We start from the raw sequence: 23443 nt of genomic DNA, 5'->3' as shown, positions 1-23443 counted from the left end.
TTCTCGTAATCTGCCTTCGCCTGCTCAACTTGTAGCTATCATAGGCTTCTTTGTCACGTGTTAATTTGTATGCATCCCATGCATTTTTCTTCTCTGTTACGAGTCTCATTAGTTCATTTGACAACCATTTAGGCCTAAACCTTGAACAATATTTCTTAATAGGTATGAAACTTTTAGTAGCATCCACGATTAATTCCTTGAATGCTTCCCACTTAGAATTTACTGTTGGTAACATCATCAGTTGATTCCACTGTACAGAATTTAAAAACTGTCAGAGACCACTGTACTCGCCTTTACGGAAGCAAAAACCCTTTCCTTTACCCCTGATGGTAATTAAATCTTTAAGTAAATCCCACGTCAGTACACTGTGATCACTGCCACCTAGTGGTTCTTTTATCTGCAAATTCCTAATACATGAGTGATCACTGCTGATAACCAGATCAAGAGTATTACTTTCTCTGGTTGCCTCTAGAACATGCTGCTGCAGAAAACAATCATCCAATAAATCCACAAATGTCTGACTAGTGTGCGAGTGCCCAACCCACAAGTTCCAAGCAATATCTGGGAAGTTGAAATCCCCCATTATAAGACATTCCGATTTACTAGCCCACTATTTCTCTGTACAATTGTTCATTGTACTCATTCAAGTCATTAGGCCTATAACACACTCCTACTCTTATTTTTGCTTTCGCAGTGCTTATGTCACACCAAACTGACTCAACAGTGCACTGTTCATCTATATCAACTGGATGCACTTCTTTTGATTTTATGTTTTTCTTAATTAACAGCATAACACCTCCTCCCTTCCTATCCTGTCTATCCTTTCTGTACACATTGTACTCCCCAAATTCCAGTTTGGCATTCCTTATATCAGTGTGTCACCACGTCTCTGCTATCCCAACAATATCCGCCTTTGATGTCTTGACCAACACTTCAAATTCATCAAATTTATTTACTATACTTCTAGCATTGGTATACATGCAAGCATACATGCTCCTACTCCTATTCTTTGTTACCCTAACACATCCCATATACCCACCCGTTCCACGATGACCGCCACCTGTCCCTGAAACCCCCAACACCACACGCTCCAGGTCGCTACTTATTCTAATAGACTTATTCTAATCAACAGGTAATCCCTGTTGATTTATAATATAACAGAATATAGGTATTATCGAGCATTTAATAGCTCTCAATTATCAAATTCACATATGAGGAATTCTGTAGGAAAGTAGAGGACAGAAGCTTATTAAACTAAGAGGGAGCTTAATGATTTTGTAATAACTGGGAGCAAAGTGGAGGAGAAATTGAAGTTAAATATAAGAAAGGCACCTGGGGTGGATGGGATCTATCCAGTTATATTAAAGGAGGAGGCAAAGGAAGTAAGCAAATCCTTAGCCATAATTATGAGGGTATCCTTGGAATCAGGAGAGGACCCCACGTACTGGAGACATGCAAATGTATCCTCAATTCACAAAGGAGGATCAAAGGGCGACACAAGTAATTAGACTAACTTCTGTTCCAGGAAAAATTATTATTATTAGCTATATGGTGCAAGGAAGCCTGACGCTTATGCTGCACCAGCCAAAAAAATTTCCCGAGTTACAGAGAGAGAGAGAGAGAGAGAGAGAGAGAGAGAGAGAGAAGTAGTAGAAAGGAATCACCAAGAAAGAGAAGAATGATGATATCCAGCTCAGGACCCTGGGTGTGCCAAGCCATTACTCACGTGAGCCCCTGGGGTTATAATAGAGTCACTGGTTAAAGAAGCATTGCAGGATCATCCAGACAAGACTGCAGTAGTAGTTAAGACACAGCATGAGTTTCTTAAAGGGAGGTCTTGTCTGACCAATTTGATTGGATACTATGATATGGTCACAAAGGAACAGGATGCTTGTTTGTTATTTGGTTTTTTAGGAGCATTAGCAACTAAGGCCATATTGCTCCGGGGATATGCGGTGGTCATTCACTGACCTTTACGCACCCTCCGTATTTGGTGGGCATGGGCTCGAACCCCGGTCTAATTAAGAAGCATGTGTTACGCACTGCTGCTCCTGCCCACCTGGCTATGGAGGCACCGCTGTGGCAAGGAACAGGATGCAAAAAAGAATTTTGATATCATATATTTGGATTACAGGAAAGCTTTTGATAGTTGCACATGGAAGACTGCTGTACAAATTGGAGCAGTATGGAATTAAGGGCAAGTTGTTACGATGGATAAAGGGAGGGTTGAGTGGGAGGCAACAGAGAGCGGTAATCAATGGACACTGCTCTTCGTGGACTAATGTTATTAGTGAAGTTCCCCAGGGTTCAGTGCTGGGCCGATTGTTTTGTATATTTATCAACGATATTGATGAAGGTATATATATATCAGGCATAATGTCTAAGTTTGCAGATGATACAAAGGTTGGTGAAGTTGTTAATGACAGTATGCTACTGCAACAGGATCTAGAAAAGTTGGGCTGATGGGCTGAGAAGTGGCAACTGAAGTTTAACATTGATAAATGCAAAGTACTGCACATGGGTAGAAGTAACCCTAGAGAAATGTAACAACTGTGTGATACTACACTTAGGATAGTGGAGAATGAAAAAGACCTGTGGTAATTGTGCAGTCAGATATGAAGTTTTCTGAGCAGTGCATATACCAGAGCAGGTCATGGGGTCTTAATGATATACAGGAATTTTGCTAGCAGGAATAAGGTGGTGATTATCCCCTTGTACAAGGCACTGATCAGGCCACACCTTGAGTACTACATACAGGTCTGGAAGCCTCATTTTAGGAAGGATGTAGAGTTGCTAAGTACAGAGAAGGGCAACAAGACTGGTGAGGAGAATAAAGCTGTGCACTTACCAAGAAAGGCTTAAGTTCGACAAATTGAAGTGTCTGGAGACTAGATACCTGTGAGGTGATCTAACCGAGGTGTATAAAGCCTTGAATGGTTTGAGCAGGCTCAATGCTGTTGGATTCTTCATCTTGTTCAGATTACGAATCCAAGGGGGCATAACTCAAATTGAGGAAAGGCAGTTGTAGAATAGATGTGCAGAAATTTGCCTTTAGTCACCAGGTAGTTGATTGATGGAAGAAACTTACATCTGCCATTGTGAAAATTGATAGCTTAAATAAATTCAAGGAAGAACTGAACAAACTTTTGGAGTGAATGGATGGGTGAAATGAGAAGGGTTTTTTTTTTTGGGTAATGCTATATAAGCTTGCTTTCTTGCACCACATGCTTCTGCTAATTCTAATTTAAAACTTAGTGACGTGAATAGAGTGCAGTTTTCTCAAAGCATTGTTAATATTTTAATTATCACCTTTAAATTTTAATTTCATGCACTAAACCACACAGATTAAGCAGCAAGTGTTAGTATAAATAACTTTCTGCTTTTTTTAAATTAACTTAGGTATTCATGATAAGACTTAAGGCAATTGCCACAAATATAATTGTTTAAAATATAATAATGTATACATTCACATAGTAATCTATTTCACTATGTGAATGGCATACCAAGTGAGTAACAAAGCAGTTTACTGAATGTCAAATTTACACTAAAACATTCAATTGGTAGTGACAATTATGAATTGAATAATTGGGATTAAATTGGGATTCTGCCATCAGGACAACTAAAAGGATGCAGACCACATGAAATAAGAATGGGAGTAATTAGTTTCTGAAAAATAATAATATAATAAAAAGTAACCAATAATCTACTAAGGTTAGATAAAACTACTTGAAGAGTAAAATTTGAGAAATTAAATAACACAGACTGAGGAACCATTACAGCATGCTTAAACTGCAAAAGTTACAGGTGTGATAACCAGACAAACCAAAATTATGTTAAAACTTTTCCTAAAATATCCATGTCTAATAACCATGATTTAAGGAAAATGAAGTTGCTAGCTGTCCATTTGCCTTAAATAAGAAGGATATGCAACTGCACCTGGTAATAATGCTGACGAATCCTATACTAAAGGCTGGGATGATGAAAATAAGGCAGTAAAAAAGAGACAACAAGACCAAGTTACAATTTTTGAGACTGGACTAAGATTATCAGTTTATTACTAACCTTTATATTTTTCTCCTTGGTTATTTCCATTACAAGTTTATGGATTATTTACTATAAAGGATGGATTAGAGAGGCTTTGTCTGTATCTTTATATTCTCTGATCACCAGCTTTGTTTATATACTTTCAGCCAGTGGTGTTTTCAGCTCCTTTTAGTGCTCTATCTTTAATTTAAAGTAATAGTTCACTTTCCTTTTCCACCTCTTTGGTGGGAATCTTAGTGTCTTAAGTTTTCTTTCTTTATTATCTAATAGCTATTTCAAAATCTTTTTAGGTAATTTTATCTTTATTTTAGATATATTAATAACACATTATGATAATCCCTTTCCTCTCATAATCCCTCTCCCAACCCTGGCCATTCCCACTCTTAATCTCAATCCAGATGTCAATGTATTTGATCTTGTTTTGTTATCATATTTCATCCCCTCATTTTCATATCTAAACCTTTCTTTAGTCTAGGATTAATATAGTAGTAAGATAGTATCATTGCCAATGTATATCCCTTCATTTTCCTTAAATCTGTTTAAACTGGATATTTCAGTAAGTTTCTACATATTAATTTACCATCTTCTGACTGGATTACTTCACATCTATAACTCCGCACTTTAATTGAAATTCTACTTTGTCATTCTTTAAACAGTTTAGTCTATTTTATTTACTTAATTACTTTAATTTTATTCTTGAAGTTATTTTATTTCACTTGGGTAAATTTTATTTATTATTATAGCAGTACTTCTCAAAAACTTAATCCTATTCCATTTATATCACATTCTTTTAGTGGCTTAAAGAAAAAACTCCAAAAAGAATTCCAAAAAGCAGATTTATACACTTTGAAAGACTGCATTTCTGTACTATATCAAATGCTTCATTTGCAGCATAATTTGATATTATCTTCTGAGGAATTTATGTATCCAATAAAAATTTCGTAAATCAATATAAATTGTGAATAATTTCAAAAATGACAGGTTGACACATCTCAGGCTTCAAATTCTCTATTTTCCAGTGATGGACTGAATTGAGGGATTATAATCAGTTATAGAACTTTACTAGTTGAAAATATGGCAGATACATGCTGGAGTGAAGTGCACATGCACACGTACGCACACACAGAGAAAGAGCACACGCTATAGTTTCCATAATTTCATCTTTCCACTTTTTTTTAATTTTTGTTGTTTGCTATTTTATAACTGAAATGAATAATCAATCATTCAGTTATGTCCATCACTGTTATTTATTAATCCCATGCCTTCTCCAGCATAATTATCCTTCATTGTTTTTTATGTATTCTAACACTTTTATTATATTATATTTTAATACTTTTAATCTTATTGTATTGAAATGCTTTTATCTTATCTCTTTTTTATCATATGTATAAATCATTTATTTTTTTTAATAAATTTATTTTAACCAGTTAATCAATCGTCGCAAAAACCTGGATGATAATTATCTTTCTTTATAACAATTTTCAGTTACCATCTTTCTCTCAAGCTGGTAACTGAATACATATTGAAACAAATCAAAATTCATACAATTTACCAAATGTCATTGTCAGGAGAGCTGTTTCAAGATCTCCTTGCGGTGACACTGAAATCTCACCTGGCGTTTCAGCTGATGAGAAGCTTACCAGTTCCAGATTTTTTTTTTTTTTTTTTTGTTTATCTAACACTTTCTCATTGAAAATGCATCAATATTTGATGCATTTCTTTATTTTTCTTAAAAAATGCTGCAACTCTGTGTGGGAATATTTACAGCAGGGACAAGGAAATGATTATACCATTGTATAATGGCAATGGTTGGGGTGCATACAGGTTTGGAAGCTATATTTTAGGAAGAATGTAGAGCACTTACTAAGAAAGAAATTCTGTAAATAACAGCATCTGGAAACCAGGCACCTTTGAGGAGACCTGATTGAAGTGTTTAAGATTTTAAATTCATTGAGTAAGCTAAATATCAAATGGTCCTTATTCTTTCTTAGAATTATAATTTATAATCTCAGAATCATCATTTGCTATCATTTCATTTTTACATTTCTTCAGAAAACACACAAAGAGAAACTGAAAAACAATAGTTGCAGGATAGATGAGTGAAAATTTGCTTTCAAACAGAAAGTTTGTTTGTTGTTTGGTTTTTAGGAGCATTAGCAACTAAGGCCATATTGCTCTGGGATACGCGGTGGTCATTCCCTGACCTTTCCGCACCCTCCGTATTTGGTGGTGACGGGCTCGAACCCCGGTTTAATCAAGAAGCGTGTGCTATGCACTGCTGCTCCTACCCACCTGGCCAAACAGAAAGACTGTTGGAACAAACTTTCATCTGGCATTGTGAAAATGAGTAGCTTGAATTTAAGGAATAATTAGACAAATCTTTAGAGGGGATGGGCAGATGAGGTGGATATTTCCCCACTCCTTCTATATAAGCTTGCTTCTTTATATTATATGCAACTATTAATACTAACACTGGTCCCAACTGGAAAAAGCTTGGAGACTACTGAATTAACCCAGTGGCCTAAACTATGCCACTGCAAATGGGCAGTGTCAAAGAATAAAGATTATCCTTTGACACTGCCCAATATCCTCTTATGCCAACAGTCTACTAACATCTCTATATCATTTGACTGTGTATTCCACAGAGGGTGAAGCAAAATGCTGTAGTGATCATGAAATTTTGCAATATTTAGGTTTGTTAAGAGTTTTGAGTCTTATACCAAAAGGTTTTTTGGTGCTTGAGCATCCTGTTGTGTGGATTCTCCCTTTAAGGTATAAAAACAGTTGGCTAAGTTAAGTGATCTGGTAGGGATTGTAATTTGATATTTAAAAGAATATTAAAAAGGTGAATTGCCACTGTTTAAGGAAAAAGTAAATCCTTGAAAGTATTTTCTGTCTCCTCAACCTATATACATAGTACTATAGGCCTAAATAACCAGAATTCCCCTTACTGGATATCACACAACATCACAAGAAATAAAAATCTAATGAGCCAATGAAGTTATTTTTAATAACCACTTAGTTCTATGTCAAAATACAACAATCATCATTAGCCATTTTCAATCCACTGCAGGATGAAGGCCTCTCCAGCAACTTTCTAGTTCCTTCTGCTTTGTGCAATGGCCTATTACCCATAAACTCATGAATTTCATCTGTCTATCTCCACCGTTGTCTTCCAGGTTTTCTTCTGGCTCCTCTCGGGTACCATTCTGTTATTTTCTTAGTCCATCTGTCATCATGTCTTCGAGCTATGTGTTTTGCCCAAGACCATTTTAGTTTTGATAAGAATGTCCTTTACTTGAGTTTGCTGCCTAATCCATGTGTTTCTCTTCTTATCTAACAGTCTGAGTCCCAATATAATTTGTTCCATTCTTCGCTGTGTAGTTCTCAGCTTCTCTTCCATTTTTTTGGCAAGTGCCCAATTTTCACTTCCATAAGTCATGGTGGGGGTATACATTGCTTCATTATTTTCTGTCTCCTCAACCTATATACATAGTATATAGGTTTGGGATATTGCTGTTCAATATGTGACTATATTTCCTCAATGCTATCCATCCAAAATTTATTCTTCTCTTGACTTCCAGCCATTTATCATTATTACAGCTAATAACTTGTCCCAGATAAGTATGATTCCACCTTTTCAATTACTGCTCCTTCAATCATTATGTCCCTTTCTGTGGCATACTTGTTCATCATTACTTTTGTTTTAGCCATATTCATCTTTAGTCCAAAATCCTTACTAACTGTGCATAACTGATTAAGATTTTCCTCTAATTCTTTGGGATCGTGGCTTATGACCACAATGTCATCTGCAAATCGTAAATGGTTTAGGTACTCTCCATTCCCATTGATTCCTTTCTGCAACTAGTCTAATCTACTGAAAGCTTCTTCAAGGGCAGCAGTAAACAGTTTCGGAGATGTGTCTCCTTGTCGAACTTCTTTCTCGATTTTAAATTTCGTACTGACTTTGTCTAGTTTAATAAAGGAGGTAGTGTTCTCATATATTTTCTTCAAAATCATAATATATGGGGTATCTATGACTTGTCTTTCCAGTGCCCGAAACATTGTCTTATGCTGTATGGAGTCAAATGCCTTTTCATAATCCACAAATTCCAGGCATAATGGTGTTTTATATTCATTTGCTTTCTCCATTAGCTGTGATATTACGTGAAGGTGATCCATAGTTGAGAATCCTGTCCTAAAGCCAGCTTGCTCTTTCGGTTGATTCTCATCAAGTATTCTTTCTAATCTGTTAGTAATGACCCTTGTGAATAACTTGCAGATATGGGATAACAAGCTAATTGGTCTATAATTTCCAATTTCTGAATTATATCCTTACTTATGGAGCAAAAAAAACTATGATTGCATTATTCCGCTGCTTAGGCATCACACCTTTTCTAATGCACTTTGTGAACAGCCTTGCCAGTTTTTGTGTTATGTCTCTTCCTCCCAATTTTAACAACTCTACAGTAGCTTCATCTTCCCCTGGAGCTTTCTGATTCTTCATTTTCTTCAATGCATGTTCTACCTCATCAGGAAGAATATTGGGTATGTCGTATGTGTTGCTAATTTTCAATCCATCTTTACCACTGCTGGCATCATTCCCTTGCTCCTTGTATAATTCTCTATAGTAGTCCTCTGCTATTTATAAGTACACCATCGCTATTCTTCAGTTTCAGTATCATTTATCTTTCTGTATTACTGCTCATGGCTGCTGTTTTAAGTCCTTTGTTTTCCCTTAATGCTTGTTCTACTTTTCTTGTATTAAATCTTCTTATGTCCTCTCTGAGTCTCTTTCTAATGGCTTTGCATAACTCAGTATACAGTACTCAATTTTCTCCCTGTCAGTGTTTATCTTGCTCTTCATTTGTCGCCTTCAGTTCATCGTAAGTGTTTCTTGACTAATTTTTTCTTCTTTGGATTTCTTTTTCCCTATAGGTTTCTTGGGCTTTATCACTTTCAGAAAGTTGTAATATTCCTCGTCGATATCTTGGTCCTGAGCAGTCTACAGAAGCTCAAACTTGTTCTTAAGTTCCAGTACATACTGCTTTTTCTCCTCTTTTGTTATCTCAAAGACCTTTGTATTATTTACTCGAGTCAGTTTTTTCCTTTCCTACATCTATATCAAGTGTACATCTTACCATTCTGTGATCACTTCCAACATTATCTTATTCAGGACGGTAACATCATTCACAATATATCTTCTGTTAGTGAGGATGAAGTCGATTTCATTAGTAGTTAATCCATTTGGACTCTTCCGTGTCCACTTTCTGTTCACCCTTTTTTTGAAAAAGGGTTCATTACTGACAATCCTTGAGATTCTGCATATTCCACAAGTCTTTCACCAATTCCAAAATTTCCTATAGTTCCCCTTTCTGCACTGTTTTGTCTTTTTCCAATCTTAGCATTGAAGTCCCCCATAATAATAGTGTAGTGGATTTTCTGCTCATCTAGAAGACTCAATTTCGGTGTACATTTCTTCAACCTCTTCATCATCATGGCTCGATGTTGGTGCATAAATCATTATAACCTTTAGCTTGTACCTCTTAGAAATCTTGAGTATTAGTCTTGACACCCTTGGTAATGTACTTTTGAATTCCAAAATGTTGTTTTTTAAATTTTTATGGACCAGAAACCCAACTCCACCTTCACTCCTTTCACTGTTTCCATTATTGTACAGCAGATTTCCACTTGATAAACTTATAAGTGATTCATTTTTTCTTGTTTCAGCCAAACTGATGATATTCCAATTCACATTTTCTAATTCCTTTTCCAGCTCTAATATCCTGTCTTCACCGATGAGTGATTTTACATTGTAACAGGCCAAGTTCAGTTCCCGTGCATGGCAGCCTGGTCGTACCCAGAGATTCTTAGCACCCTCTGCTTCCACTCTGATCCTCTCGCTGCCGTAAGAGGGGGAGTGAAAGCCGCTGGGGACTGACGGCCATTTGTTTCGTTGTGCTGTCATATGCTGGAGGGTTTGGTCTTTTCCTCTTCACAGACCAGGCGTCTTGAAGAGATCCACTCTACATGTTCGTTGCCACCTAAGTGACGTAACGGGGCTTACCATCGAGAAGGTGTGCATGAATGGATTTCAGAGAGGCAGACCAACTGAACTTCTCCTAAATCTTCTGTAATAGAAAGATATTGGATACATCAGTGTTTTAGACTGAGTGTCTGATAACACACAAAATACCTGTTCCCCTCTAAGCCGCTCAACAATACAACAATATAAATATTTATATTTTATATTTGGAGGCCTCATTTCAAGAAAGATGTAGAGCTGCTGGAACGAGTAGAGAGAAGGGCAACGAGATTAGTGAATGGAACAAAGGGGTGCTCTTACGAAAAAAGGCTTAAGTTTTGCAAATTACAGTGTCTGGAGACTAGGCACCAGCGAGGTGATCTGATAGAGGTGTATAAAGCCTTGAATGGTTTAAGCATGCTCAATGCTGATGGGATTCTTCCTCTAGCTCAGAAAAATCACCTGAGAGGGCATAAATTCAAATTGAGGAAAGACAGATGTAGGATAGACGTGCGGAAATTTGCCTTTAGCCAGCGGGTGGTTGGTTGGTGGAACAGACTTCCATCCCTTGTGGTGGAGGTTGATAGCCTAAATAAGTTTAAGGCTCAGCTGGACAGGTATTTTGAACGAACAGAGGGGTGAAGTGGAAGTGGGTTTTTTTTTTTTTGGCTGATGCTGCATAAGCTTGCTTTCTTGCATCAAATGCCTCTACTAATGCTAATGCTAATTGCAGAAAAAGTAACAAGCAAGCCAGAATGATAAATAATTTTTTCTTGAGAGCTCAGGGGAAAAAAAATAATAATAAAATCATTAAAAACTAACTGTTTAAAACTTTGTAAAAACCCCCAAACTTGAAATTTTGGTATTATGATTTAACATTTTCCGAGGGGAGGCTCCCTCAGCATTCCAGAAGTTTATAAAAAAAGTTTATACAGGGATTTTTTACAAAAAAAAAAAATCCTTGCTTATAGTATTTATTTAATGTCTTTGAATCAAAGCTTTCTTAAATGTTTGATTTAAATCCTTTTATATAAGCAACTGCAGAATGAAATTAGCATTAGCAGAGGCATATGATGCAAGAAAGCAAGCTTATACACCAGAAAAAAAAAAAAAACCTTCCCATTTCACCCATCCATTAGCTACAAATGTTTGTCTATTTCTGCCTTGCATTTATTTAAGCTATCAACTTCTACAATGAAGATGGAAGTTTGTTCCAGCAATCAACCATATGCTGGCTAAAGGCAAATTTCCACACATCTGTTCTACAACTGTCTTTCCTCAATTTGAATTTATGTCCCTTTAGGCAATTAATCTCTGCATAAGGAAGAATCCATCAGCATTGAGCTTGCTCAAACCATTCAAAGCCTTACACACCTTCAATCAGATCACCTCACAGGTGCCTAGTCTCCAGAAACTAATTTGCAGAACTTAAGCTTTTCTTTGTATGAGCAACCCTTTGTTCCATTCACCAATCTTGTTGCCTTTCTCTCTCTCTGCTCATTCCAGCAGCCCTACATCCTTACTAAAATGAGGCCTCCAGACCTGCATACAGTACTCAAGGTGTGGTCTGACCATTGCCCTATACAAGGGGATAACCACCTCCTTATCTCTGCTAGAAAAATTCTTGTATTCCATTGACAAGAAACCACGAGCTACTCTTACAGACTGTCTGCACTGCCCAGAGACTGTATTAGTATATAAAGTCAAAAATTGTTATAAATTATAAAAGTAGCCAGTAAAAAGTTGGTCTGTTTTTGACTTTCACTCAATAGACTATAGCCCGAAACAACAGAATATCTGAATCACATCTGTGCTTACTTTTGCAAGGGACATGATTGCCAAAAAAAAAAAATAAAATAAAATGAATACTGTAAATAAAATAAAAAATGGAGGCATAAAATATACTAAATTTGTAATAAGCAACTTTGTTGAAGATGTTTTGGCTTTTACTTTAAAATACTGTCCAAGTGAACTAATAAATAAAGGAAGCACAAGTTCATGTGTGTGATGTTTATAGTAACAATGGGAGACTGATGCTGACATAGCAACTAAGATCCAATTGAGATATTAGTTGAACATCAGCACCAGTTTCCTACTACAATAATGATCATATAACACATAGCTGAGAGTGACCCCTTTATTCGTCAGTTCAAACTTCAGCGCAAGGTTATTCAGATCACACCTCAGACTGTGATACTCAGATAGTACCATAAAACAGGATGTGACAACAGGCATTGAAATGTAGTACAATACATTAAAAACACAAATGCCATTACATATTTTTTTCACATCTATTAAGCACAACCTAAGCAACACACCTCAGACTGTGATACTCAGATAGTACCATAAAACAGGATGTGACAACAGGCATTGAAATGTAGTACAATACATTAAAAACACAAATGCCATTACATATATTTTTTTTCACATCTATTAAGCGCAACCTTGCATTGCCCCCCCCCTACTGCCAGAATAGTAACAGTTCAAACTTCAGCGCAAGGTTATTCAGATCACACCTCAGACTGTGATACTCAGATAGTACCATAAAACAGGATGTGACAACAGGCATTGAAATGTAGTACAATACATTAAAAACACAAATGCCATTACATATATTTTTTTTCACATCTATTAAGCACAACCTTGCATTGCCCCCCCCCCCCAGGAGTATGCATACCATGGCATAAAGAAACAAAGATCTAGATCAGGGGTGGCCAACAGCTTTTGTTAGTGGCAAGCCTCCCAATGCAAAAAAAAAAATTAAAAACTTACAATTAATTTTGCCAAACACCTGTAAATATGAACCTATGGTTCATATTTACTACCTTTTGGTGTTAAATTGGCAGAGTAAATAGGTCTGTAAGTAGTGATGAGCATAACTGAGGAAGCAACTACTGCCAGAGTAGTAACAGCACTTTAGTTTTGATAACATTGAATCAAACCCCTCTACTGTCATTTTTTTCCCTTTCTTCAGTTCTCATTGCCAATTTCATGATCAGATAATTTGCATATAATCAATTATTTTGATTATTGAAATAACTGTTTATTAATCACTCAATTATGTCCATCACTAGGTGTGAATAAGCTCCTTGTGACGTTGATTTTGCATGAACAAATACTGATGCATTAACATACATTTGATTTATTTATAAAATGAAAATTGTTTTTAATTTTTTTTTTATTAAAAGCACTTATCATAAAATTCTTTTGCATAGTTAATAAAAACATATGGTGGCATCAGGCATGGATCAGTTTGGGGGAAGGGTACTAATAGCTCCTGGAGCTGCCCCTATGTGACAGATCCAGAAGCACACAAGGCATTTCCAACATAATATCCAGCATGCTACAAGAAAAGACTAGTCATCCCTGATCTAGATTAAATTTCCATAACAACTGCCATATGACCTTGACAGTTACTATAGCAACACTATCCAGCTAGCAGGTGGGACTTTGTGCAAAGAGGTTATCAAACTCCCAGCAGAGATCTCTTTCACTACAATCAGAAAGTGCTAACATTCCTTTTTTTTATCTTTGAATCATAACGAAAATATTATCCCTCCCCCATCAAAAAAAAAGTGAAAAATTAGCTGCAGATGACCTCAGAACTAGGCAATGATATCTTAGGGCTGAAATGCACAGCTGATTTTTGTTATAACTGCAGTATATACTATTAAACAAATATTTTATAGCTTGGCATCCAATGCACATACTCCCTTTTGCACAGCCCTGAGTATACCAGAAAACAATATCACCAGGAAAATATACTTATACAGTTTTTTTCTGATATTTAAATACTTCACTTCAGAGTGCTTAGAAATTAATATTTTCCAAATTTTACTAAGAAATGGAAAGGCGATTCATTCTGACCATTTTTTCCTTCCACTGACCAGTGGTCCCTTACTTGTGAGCCAGGAGGACAGTGATTTTTTTTATTTTTTTTTTAAGTAAAACTGATTTTACTTAGTTACACTACTAGGACTGGTCTAGTTTCCAATTGTAATAAGTGATACTAGTATAGACATTTTTAAGGGCATTTTGCTCTCAGTTTGAGAGCAAAATGTGCCTATTCCTATATTATAATAAAATAATTTGGTCCCTTTTGGCAGCAGAGGAATTCATACATATTTGCTAAGGAAGGTACACAGTTCATCTAGATTTTTACTTTTACAATAATGTGGGTAAGCAATAAAGGTCCCTACAATCATGACAGAGTGGAAAGTACTTTTTTTCATATGGGAATAGTATGTACAATCTAAGAATGTGTGTGTGTGTGTTTTAAATGAAAACACAAAATGAAATGTATCAAAACCTATAACATTTAATACTGTGCATGGGTTGAAGAAGATGGGGAGGAGAGGATGCCAGAAACTTTGCTCTGGAGACTAAACAGAGGTTTTACCACTTGAAGCAAAGCAGTGGCATTGCAGTGGTTGATGAGTCATCTACCACTTAGTACTAGTAAGTATTATATATACTATTATATTAAAATATTATAAACAATGCATGCAGAGAAGTGGGTCATCCCCCATTACATTAGACACATGGTTAGATGTAAGCTCTATGTGTAATCTTGCTAGTACAACCTCATCCTGTCTGGTTTGCCTAGAGCCAAAATCCCATAACACTAGTTCCTATTTGATTTGCAGCAATTTATTGTTCATTTGTGACTTCCAGATTTCTGACCACTGAAATGTACAGACTTTTTTTTATATGCACCTCAAAATCCAATCCATATGGTACTTGATAATTTATTTGCTGCTGCTGTAGTGGCTGCCTAATCTGTTCTCTCATTACCTATGATACCATCATGACCTGGGATCAAGCAAAACCTCACTAAATAATTATTATTCCATACACACATTATAGAATGGGAGAGGATTTGTTTTATGATGGGATGCAAGATTGAAAATTTATTGTCCACCACAAACAATGCACTGGCAGAATCTGTGTACATTACACTGCTAGCATTGTAGAAAGTTAATATTCTACAAGGCTAATTTAATCGCACATAACAACTATATTCAACCAGTAGTGATAGAGTCTGTAAAAGAAGAAAAGACAGCACCAAGAGCAGCATCTGTTTTCAAACTGTCTGCATAATATGTTAGACAGCTTGTTATTTGTTATTTGGTTTTTTGGAGCATTAGCAACTAAGGCCATATTGCTCTGGTATATGCGGTGGTCATTCCCTGACCTTTCCGCATCCTCCGTATTTTGTGGTGACGGGCTCGAACCCCGGTCTAATCAAGAAGCGTGTGCTACGCACTGCTGCTCCTTCCCACCTGGCTACGGAGGCACCCTGTTAGACAGCTTTGAGCACTGTTGAGAACATGGCCTTTATGCAGTTGACACTTTCATCTGCTAGGAATTTCTTCCCTCATTGCTGAAAATAGGAATACAGAGATTAATGGACAAGGGTGGGTCATGCACATCAGTCTCTTGAAGCATATTGTCAGAATGAAAGTTTCAGGTATGCAGAAAATATTTTAGTCTAATACCAGTTGGTCTATTTTCAGTTGATTTGCTGTTATAGAACACTGTCCATTCAGGGTTTAAAAGTAATGGTTGAACATGATGGGATGGAAGGATTTGAATTTTGGCTGCATAATTGAGGAGCAGAATTTTCCTTCTAAGGTGAAATAAAGGCTCACGTTCCTCTACATAGACTCTGGACAGGGGGGTGTTCTAAATATCTCTAGGACAGTACGAAGGGTACTCTGTTGAATGGTATCAAGTCTGGTCAGTGCACTTTTCCTAGCTGAGTCATACACAACACCACCATAATCTACACCAAACTGATAAGTGCACAATACAAATGTAGAAGAGTATCTATCAGCACCCCCATGGGTGCTGATAGATACTCTTCTACATTTGTATTGTGGAATGGACCTCAGTATGATAAGTTTCTTCAAACAGACAGTTCAAAAGGTATGTTATATGTGAAACAAAGTTGAGCTTGGTGTCCAACATTAAAATTAGGAAACAAAGATTACTGGTGTGAGGGATCAGACGGTTCTTTAACATGAGTTCCAGTTCTGGATACTACTTGCATTTTTTGCAGAAGTGAACTGCAACTGTTTTTTTCCTGATAAATGATGCCCATTCTACAGTGTCCATGTATCAAGCTTATTTATAAAAAGTAGCTGTCTTTCAATGATATTAATATTTTGTGAACAGCAAGATAAAGATCATTGGCATATATAAATTCTACAGTATTGGAGATGTTCAACCTAATTAAAAAAAAGAATGGTGCTATGTACTAATATTTGTGAGACATCATCCTGAGTATAAAACCGAGAAAGTACAATTTATTACAGAATTGAAAGGGTCTGTGTTTAACAAAACTTTGAATGAATTTACCTAGGATTGTGAAGACGTAGCCGAGTGGGCAGGAGCGGGAGTGCAGTAGCACACGCTCTTTGAGTAGACCGGGGTTCAAGCCCCTGACTGCTGAATACGGTCGATCTGCCAACCCGCACTGGACCAGCGTGGTAGATTATGGTCCATTTCCCTCAGCATGAATTGTTGAGGAGGCTTCCATCCTGCAGTGGGTTGATAATGGCTGCACTTTATTTTTTATTTTATTTAACAGTAAATTCAAAGATAGCTCAGCATTACATAAAAGATTCCATTTGGTCTAGCTGCCTGTTGGGTGAGCTTTTTAATGCTGTTTGGAGTTAAAATAGATGAAATGGAAACTTCCATACTACCCAATCTTTTGAAGATTGGAAGTTTATCTTATATCTTTCTGCTAAAGCTTTGATTTTAAAAAAAGAATTGTCATACACTGAAGTGGAAAGAATTCAAGAGGGAGTCTCTGCAAGGATATTAGCTATTTTTTGAGGAGAACGTATTTCCTGTCCATTTTTGGTTAAAATTGGGGCAGAAACCAGTAGATAAATACCATTTAGTTGACAAATTTTTTCCAGATAAGTTGTCTACTAGTATCTTTTGTCAGGGTCATATTCAGGGGTGGGCAGAATGGGCATATGTTCCCCTTTAACCATGCCTACAGGTGTTCCTAGGTCTATCTTAAAAAAAAAAAAAAAAGAAAACACTCAAAAACCTGGTCATCCTTACAATGATACCTGGTACGGTACTGTCTTTTGTGATAGCGGAGGCAAACTGTATCCACAAGTCTTAATGTTAGGTTTATATTTGATAGAGAAGCTACTAGATCAGGTTCACCTGGTCAGTAGCTTCTCTATCAAATGATCCAGTGTGTAGATATTAAGTTGGAAGTGCAATGAGACCAGAGTTAGCATTTCTACAATTGCTACAAAAAAAGTAACATCTTCTAAGTGGATCCAAAGCAGAATGTGTCTATTCTGCTTCAGACCCACTAAACTGTTTTTTTTTTTTTTTTTATAGTCAACTAAAATTGCAATGCTTCCACATGCAAAATTTGAAGAATGTCTTTTCTGTACATTATAGAATTTTTAATTGGAGTTACTTGTGGAATTAGATTGGTCTCTTTCAAGTAAAAAGCTACAAGAGTATAATCAGGAGATTAAATTGTAGATATCATCGGTATTGCTGTGCAGAGACCTCTGCAATTCCATCATATAATGTGCTGCATTATTTGGTTTTGAAGACAAGATAAATCTGTCTGCTTCTTGTGAGGAGTTTGCTTTTGACAGTCATATTTAGTTTTATCTTTTTGGGAAACTAGAGCATTCAAAATTCATGCTCTCTTCTACATCACTAGTAAAACAGGTTAAAATCCAGTCTCTTCGGCATGAAGGTCAAGTACTGTTTGTTTTATGCAGTTATATCTTCGGGTACATGCTGTTTGAATTTCAATGTGGCAATTCAACAGGTGAGAGTACAGATTGTGCCCATTCTGCAACATGTGTGTTAGGTGGGATTGATACCTCCATTTGAGTTGCAACAGCTTGAGAGTTTTGGGTAGCGAAAGCATAGATGCATCTGACTTGCTTTCTTGCTTCTTGATATGCGACTTTATTTTTGATCTTATACTTTTGTATTTTTCTTTTCATTTTCCACATGTGAAACTATTTTGAATATGGTGGATGATTGCTTTTTCAGTTTGGAAATGCTGGAGAATTTACAGTATTCTCTGTGAATGGTTTTTTTGACCCACAATTAGGACATGTAATTTTGGCTCTGCATGTTGTTCGAGAGTGACCAAACTTTTGTCATTTGAAACATCTTAAGGGATTTGGAATTTATGGACAGACTCAGTCAGTAATGCAGGTAACTTGCTTTAACTGAAGTTGGCAAATTAGCTGTATTAAAGGTCAATATTATGTTTTGTGTTGGTACTAAGTTGTCCTTCTAGATCATTGTCTTGCTTGTGTTACTTTCTATTCCTGAAATTCCATGACTATTTCTTCTTCGGTGATGTTCAGTAAATCCCAATCACTTAAGACTCCTCTCAAAGAGTTCAGTGTGTTATGTGGTGCGACTTTAATTGGAATTTTGCTTATAGAGGACAATTTCAATAACAGTTCAGAATGTCTTGCTTGCATAGTTTCAATCAACAAATCTCCTGAATGAAGTCGTTTTTACCATTTTTGGTGAATCTGCTGCATTTGAGTCATCTGAATGGCAAAAGGAGAAAGCCTGCTTACTGGCTGTGTTGCCAAGGAATGCTTATCCGAAATGCTGGTGTTTCTAATTTGTTCAAGTCTGTTTTTGTTGGTTCTAGTGGTGGATATGTATTGTAATCTATTGTTGCTCCTTTAAGCTCTGGGAGAGGGACTTTCTTCTGCCAGGTTTTTGACACTGCCACATGAAGGAAGGAGCAGTGCCACAAGTGACCAAGCAGTTGAGAAAATTTGTTGGGTTAATAGATATATACAAAAAAAGAAGGGGTGGATTTCTTTTCAGGATTCCTACTTGAAACTTTTTAAGTAAAGGATTGAAACAAAACAAGAAGAAATGGTACTGGAAATGAAATAGCTAACTGGCTTAGAAAGAGCACACTATAAACTGCACAAGAAAATCACTTGGGCACTATTGCTTACTGTGTATGGTCCTCGGGGCCAAGTCTGATGATGATTATTATTAGCCATATGGTGCAAGGAAGATGAGGCTTATGCTGCACCAGCCAAAAAAAAAAAAATTTCTCAGTTACCGAGAGAAAGAGAACAAACAAACGAGTCAGAAGTAGAAGGGAATCACCAAGAAAGAGAAAATGATGATATCCAGCTCAGGACCCTGGGTGTGCCAAGCCCATACTTAACAGATATAAGCCCCTGGGGTAATAAAAACAAATAGCACACTGCATAAAACTACACATTATATTAAAAATCACACATAACTACACTAATTACTATTAGTAAAAACACAGAGCTACAAGGCTCAATAACTTCCACGTAACAATATTTACGAGTAAGAGATTACCTCAATCTTTTGCATAGAATGCTTCTAGTCAATGCTCTCCAAATGTAAAAAAATAAAATAAATGGATAAAATGATTTCAATGACTTCTTTTAACTTGTAGAGACATCACCAATCCAACGTACAACGGAATTGAAAGCTGACAGCCCCAACCAGACCCCAAAACACATCAAACCAACTCGGGAAAATATGAAAGTTTTCCATAATTCATTCAATCTTATTTGAATTTAAACATTATGAAAGTAAAAAAATATATACTGTACTGTAATACAGTTCAACCTCCATCTTCTTATTAAAAAATAAAAAAATTCTTAGTCAGTACTCTAAAGAAACCATTATTTTACCAACAGAAATTAAGTCTTTAAATAGTTTATTATAAACTATTATGTCTTAAATTGTCCTCAAACCACGAACAGAAAACATAACATGCAAGAATATATTCTAGCATAATCGTGGGAGGAGTTAAACAGCAGTATAAACTTTTAGTATTAGTGGCATATAATGCAAGAAAGCAAGCTTACATAGCATCGGCCAAAAAAAAAAAAAAAAATTCTCATTTCACCTATCCATCCCTCCAACAGTTTGTCTAGTTCTTCCTTTAATTTATTCAAGCTATCCACCTTCACCTCAGACAGAAGTTTGTTCCAACAATCAACCACCCATTGGCTAAATGCAAACTTCTGCACAGCCAAAAATACACAAATAAGAATAACAGGAAAATGAGAAAGCTATCCTTCTCATTTTCCTATTTTGTAATCTAATTAACGTCTAAATTCTCCCGGCTTCGTGTAAATCTCTAAGACAACTAACACTATTGGCTTTTATCTAGAGTATAGCCTCACATGTCTAAATTTAATAACATCAAAATTTTGCCCAAACTATTAGGCCTTTAACACATCTCTTTAGCATTCAACCCCAACCAGCGATTTCCTAACAGCAATCCCATTAAGCATTAATGTCAAACACATAATTTTTTTTTTTTAATAGGTCCTAGCCACTGAAATCCCAGAAAACTAGGTGGTAGGACCTGCCAGAGAAATTTGTTGTGATACTGGATACACCCGGCTAGCCTCCACATGGCAAGGTATGGGCAACGTTGGGCCCCACTAGGGGCCTGGCAGCCAATAAGCCGGACAAACAATGGGCAAAACATATCACACTGCACAGACACGGCCCACACATTTTCAAGTCTCTGGCTTGACAGTGTACTGTCCTCGATACAGTGAAACACACACGGAGATGGGAGAAATCCTAGGTGCCGTCTGACACGAACATACCTTTCCTATTTTATATATATATATATAAAATCTGCTCTATTATTAATTTCAAGATTTCTCACAGGTATGAACACTCTATCCACTTCGGTTTCCAGTTGAGTTGCTTACCTAAAAGTAAGATATGATACTTAAATTAAATTTAAGATGGACTAGCTGGTCTTGCACCAAAGTTACATTTCTCATTTTATTTTATTTCTCTGGCGATTTCATCTTCACAGAATGTATTTTCTGGTTGTCTCACAAAAGACTGTGCTTCTATTACATAAAATCACTACAGACATTTCACACAACCAAACAAAGATGCATTTATATATAAATTAAATTTTAATGCAAAATCAGAATGGGCTAATAAATGGTATAAAATTTAAACCAGAACAAAAAAGAGAACAGAGCAAGGGTACCCACTCTTAACTCACATTCTTATTACAACTTAATATAGCTGCAACTACATCATTATCCAAATTTGTTGTACCCGTAGGGTACAGAGGTCATTGTGATAGTACAATCAGTCCTGGTAGGTGAACCTAATTTCTTGAATGTTATCACATGGTACTTACTATCTTATCAGAAATGAGATTATGCAGGTTTTGGCGGTTTGATATATTAAAATGCAATCGTCAATTTGGAAAACACCATAAAATGTTTCAAAAACAAAATAAAAATGTTCTGCACGCGAATGTGGATGGAGAGCATTCACAAATTGTGTAACGCAAGGGAACGGGGGTTATAATTGGGGGGGGTGAAGCGAGGGGGGTTACAAGAACGTCCTGCAACAAGCCTAAAAAAATAACTGGGAGTATTTCGTTATGTAATAATAGGAAGGGAAAGAGGGGCCAAAATTGATTTATATAAATCATCCCCAGGGGCTCACATCTGGTGAGTATGGGCTTGGCACACCCAGGGTCCTGAGCTGGATATCATCATTCTTCTCTTTCTTGGTGATTCCCTTCTACCTACCTCTCTCTCTCTCTCTCTCTTTGGGTAATTCAGAATTTTTTTTTTTTTTTTTTTTTGCCTGGTGCAGCATAAGCCTCAGGCTTCCTTGCACCATATGGCTAATAATAATAATAATAATAATTCATGAATGGCTACTTGTGTGTGTAATCTGTTTCATTATCAATTTGTTGACTTCTCGCTGGTATGAATGCTCTATCGCACTTTGTTTCCAGTTCAGTTGCTTACCTAAAAGTAAGATATGATACCTAAATTAAAGGTAACATTTAGAAAGAACGAACTATTTACGTCATAAAGAGGATAAAACGCGCAACTTTTTTGCGAAAAATTTATAACGTTATTGAAAAACCGTCATGCGTACCAAATAGTTAATTAGTAACCATTTCTCCTTAAAATGCAAACTTTAAAACTCTGAAAAATATATATATATATTTAATGAAGAACTAAAATGCAATGAATTCCAACGCATTATCTTAAAATCAACTGGAAAGAAACAAAGACAATTTTTAAAAATAAAATAATTTCCCTAAATATTTTTGCGATGCATATTAAATTCATTTATAGAGATAATCCCTCCAGTCCTTAATAAAGGCCTGACAACGGAAAGAGAATTAACAATTACACAAGACAAACTGGTTAGTACCAAAACGGAAAAACCTTACCGCAAGATCAGCTGGTGGCAGCCATGCGCCTCTTACCAAACTGCACGTCGACCAGATTGCGAGATGCTCTGCTCCCACAGTACAGTTATAACTCCAATAATCAGTAGAGTCAATAACCGCCGATCTAAGATAACCCTCTCTGTTCTTCAAAAAACTACAAAGTAACACTAAAATAAAATAAACGATAGCGCGCGATTAAGCCAATATTGCATAACTAATCAAACCAAAAAATTACGTTTTCACCAGATTATAAAATTTCAATTTTTCCTAACTAGAACATTCATTCGAAAGTTAGGAACAAAATAAAATAAAGAGAAAATGTGCATTTATTTTTTGTGAAAAGAGTGTTTGTGTATATGCAAATATACTTGAGACACCTTTGCGCAAAAGGGCCCTTTTGGACACCGGTGCCCTTCTCGTACTGTTGGACTAATAATTTCGCCTCCTCTTTCCCTACTTCATAAAGAATTATTTACTACAGTTGTAGTGATAATTTGGGAGACAGTTCAATCGCTGCAGTAGCCACCACAGAGTAGTAACTTACCTTACTACTCTATGGTAGCCACTTATTACTCTGTGGTGGTAGCTACTATCTGGATTACGCTAAAAGATCCAGTCGGTGGCCCTTAGGCGCAGTGCTCGGTCAAGTCTATCGAGGCTGCATGTTAACTGCAATATACAGTAAAGTTTACTCAGCAAATACAGCTCCATTTAAATTTTTAAAAATTATTGATATTTTATCCAACTTTCCTTCGCACTTTTTTCCAGGCTGTTTTTTAAAAATGGGATATGAATCTTTTTTTTTTTTTTTTTTTTTTTTTCAGAGGCATCGACAGCTCCGATTAGTGATGCAAAATCTGGAAGAATTCATAAATTTTGGAAATTTTCACTTTTTTTTAAATGAGAATTTGGGATTTTTTATAAAGTGAAACATATAAGACTGGTGGTAATCTTCTGTAAATCCTAAGTGTATTATTGTTATTATTATTTTTTTTATTATCTTTTTTTTTACTATTCAATCACGCTCGGCTCTTTTATATTCCCGTCGTATTCTATTGTATTCCGGTAGAGGTCAGATGGGGTTTGGTCGGTGTTTATTAGTCAAGGGATGCCAG

At 36.2% G+C, this 23443-nt stretch overlaps 1 protein-coding gene across 1 annotated transcript in view; it reads right to left on the bottom strand.

The window, feature by feature from the left end:
• LOC150083669 (nuclear receptor coactivator 4-like) overlaps positions 1–22387 on the bottom strand; it is a 43113-nt gene extending 20726 nt beyond the window's left edge. The window contains exon 1 of the mRNA XM_090378559.1: positions 22329–22387. The gene's annotated coding sequence lies outside the window, so the exon portion shown is untranslated. The remainder of the gene's footprint in view (positions 1–22328) is intronic.
• Positions 22388–23443: the final 1056 nt, after the last annotated feature.

Source organism: Mastigoproctus giganteus, chromosome 7, assembly GCF_048544385.1.
Source record: "Mastigoproctus giganteus isolate SK-2022 chromosome 7, ASM4854438v1, whole genome shotgun sequence".
Lineage (NCBI taxonomy): Eukaryota > Metazoa > Arthropoda > Arachnida > Uropygi > Thelyphonidae > Mastigoproctus > Mastigoproctus giganteus.
The sequence above is the reverse complement of the archived record's forward strand: the minus strand, read 5'-3'. Positions and strand labels throughout refer to the sequence as shown.